We start from the raw sequence: 3,485 nt of genomic DNA on the forward strand, positions 1-3,485 counted from the left end.
GGAGGCACATATGCAAACAGTTGTAATTCCTACACCGTTCACCTGATTTGGATGTAAATACCCTCAAATTAAAGCTGACAGTCTGCAGTTAAAGCACATCTTGTTCGTTTAATTTCAAATCCATTGTGGTGGTGTATAGAGCCAAAAATTTTACAATTGTGTTGTCCCAATATTTATGGACCTGACTGTATATATATAACCACATTTTTTGCCCTATAAGACGCACCGGCCCATAAGATGCACCTAGGTTTTAGAGGAGGACAATAAGAAACTAATATTTTTAATTAGACCTCAGGTCAGACCACCAATCAGACAATCTGACCCCCAATGTTAATTAGACCTCAGCTAACAGCCCCCATCAGATCCCCAATGTTAATAAGACCCCAACAAGACCTCAGATCAGACCCCAATCAGACCTCATCTCAGACCCCAATGTGAATAACCCCCAATCAGACCTCAGATAAGAGCCCCATGCCCCTCATCAGCCCCCAGCAGTCTCATATCACGCCCCATTGTCTCATATCATCCCCCAGCAGCCCCATTGCCTCTCATATTAGCCCCCAGCAGTCCCCATTGCCTCATATCAGCCCCCAGTAGTCCGCATTGCCTCTCATATTATCCCCAGAAGCCCTCATTGCTATAGTTGAGCGAACACCTAGATGTTCGGGTTCGGGGAGTTCGGCCGAACTTTAAAAAAAAGTTTGGGTTCGGGACCTGAACTTGATCCGAACTTGGACCCGAACCCCATTGAAGTCAATGGGGACCCGAACTTCACTTTATTATTTTCCGTTATAACATGGTTATAACGGAAAATAATAGTATTAGTTTTTCAGATCTGAGTTTTCACGATCGTGAAAACTCAGATCCGACAGTATATTCTAACACAGAGGCGTTCTCATGGTGATGGGGATGCTTCAAGTTAGAATATACTAAAAACTGTGTACATAACTGCCCCCTGCTGCCTGGCAGCACCCGATCTCTTACAGGGGGCTGTGGCCAGCCGGGCGCACCTCCTACTGGTAAGTGACAGGTCTGTGCTATAAGCAATGCGCCGCACAGACCTTTCACTTACCAGTAGGAGGAGCGCCAGCCACAGAAAGCGCATGTAAGTATAATGCTGCTAAAAGTGCTAAGTAACCATGGCAGCCAGGACTGCAGTAGCGTCCTGGCTGCCATGGTAACCGATCAGAGCCCCAGCGATTAAACTGGGACTCCAATCGGAACTGCCGCTCCTCTTCCACCAATGATGGGGGGGTTGTTAATCAATGTTTTTAATTAGGGGGGAGAGGGGAGGCCGCACTGGACACCAATGATTTTAATAGGGGGTGGGGGGGCCGCACTAGCCACCAATGATTTTAATAGGCGGAAGGGGGGCCGCACTAGCCACGAATGATTTTAATAGGGAGGGGGGGCCGCACTGGCCACCAATGATTTTAATACTGGGGTGGGAGGGAGGGGGGTCCGCACTGGCCACCAATGATTTTAATACTGATGAGGGAGGGGGGTCTGGCCCCCTGCTGCCTGGCAGCACCTGATCTCTTACAGGGGGCTGTGATCCGCACAATTAACCCCTCAGGTGCAGCCCCCCCTCCCTCCCACCCCAGTATTAAAATCATTGGTGGCCAGTGCGGCCACCGCCTATTAAAATCAGGTGTTAATTGTGCGGATCACAGCTCCCTGTAAGAGATCAGGTGCTGCCAGGCAGCAGGGGGCCGTTATGTCCACAGTTCTCAGCATATTCTAACTTGAAGCGTCCCCATCACTATGGGAACGCCTCTGTGTTAGAATATACTGTCGGATCTGACGTTTCACGATCTAACTCAAATCCGATGGTATATTCTAACATAGAGGCGTTTCCCATGGTGATGGGGACGCTTCAAGTTAAAATATACCATCGGATTGGAGAAAACTCAGATCCGATGGTATATTAATATTACCTGAACACCGAACCCGAACTTTTACTGAAATGTTTCGGGTTTGGGTGCCGAACACCGTAAAGTTCGGTACGAACCCGAACTTTACAGTTCAGGTTCGCTCAACCCTACTCATTGCCTCTCATATTAGCCCCTAGCTGCCCCCATTGCCTCTCATATTAGCCCCCATTGCCTCAGATCAGCCCCCAGCAGCCCCATATTGCCTCATATCAGCCACCAGCAGCTCCATATTTCCACAGATCACCCCCCAAGCAGTCCCATATTGCCTCAGATTACCCCCCAGCAGCTCCATATTGCTTCATATTTTATAAAATAAAAAACACTTACCTCTCCTGCTCCAGACGCCACCGCTCCTCTGCTCCAGTGCTCTTTGACCTCCTCTTCCATCGGCTGTGCTGTGATCTGACGCACACAGCGTGAGGTCACAGAGCGCCCTCTGTGAGTACAGAGCCTTCACCACTTCCTGGTCCTCCGGGACTAATGAACGCTTCCATAACGGAAGCGCTCATTAGTATTCGCCCCATAAGGCGCAGGGGAAAAATGCATCTTATGGGGCAAAAAATACGATATATATATATTTATTTATATATAGTACCTAGTAATGATGAACGCGGGGATAGTTTGTTCCTCCCCTATTTTTAGTTTCTTTTGTTCTCCTTTTCCTAAATATTGTGCGCTATTGGTTTTCCTTACTTCCACTATTGTTTCTTCTATCTGTCCCTGATCTTATTTTTTCTCCAAAAATCTATCTTTGAGGGTCTCTGCCTGTTCCATGTATTTTTATTCTTCTGTACAATTATTTTTTAATCTAATGAATTGTCTCTTAGGAGCATTCTCTAGCCATTTACTGTAGCTATTTACATCAAAAACATTTTTTTTATGTTTTGGTGTGTAGACAATCTTATTGTTTATAAATCACTAAATCTAAAAATTTATATTTTGATCGCTTCTCTTACAAGTCTGGTGTATGCGCTAATCATTCTTGTTTAATTGAGTAAAACATTTTTCCCAAATCCTCCCTTGCAACATCCGACAGGAGGAGATAGTCATCTGTATAACACCACCACTTAATGAGACCTTTTGGTGGCATTATATAGACAAGCGTCTCCTCCTATAGGGCGATATATATATTTGCATTACTTTCTTGCAAACAGTAGTGGTCATCACAACAGAAATAGTTGTGATACAAAACGTAGCACATCAGCTCCAATATATATAGGCTCTGCATTTTGCTAATCTCTGGATTTCTAGGGATCTCTAGATAATAGTTCAGATTTTCCCATTACTACCACCCTCACTCTTACCATCCCAACCCTTATCAGTAGGCTTTATTACTAGATTTGTATCCTTATGTATATTGATCAATGTTTCTTTATCTTTTTTAGTCAAATTAAATCTTTTCAGGGGTTTCTTTCCCATGTTGCCAAGTCTTTTAGCAGCATCACTTTAAATACCTCTAGAGTGAAAGGTTTAGCTGGAGGGTTAAATGTGGATGGTTTCTTTAGGGTAGTGTGAATATACTCAGAATTTTTTTTACTGCGTTTTACATAC

Source organism: Bufo bufo, chromosome 6 (assembly GCF_905171765.1).
Source record: "Bufo bufo chromosome 6, aBufBuf1.1, whole genome shotgun sequence".
Taxonomy (NCBI): domain Eukaryota; kingdom Metazoa; phylum Chordata; class Amphibia; order Anura; family Bufonidae; genus Bufo; species Bufo bufo.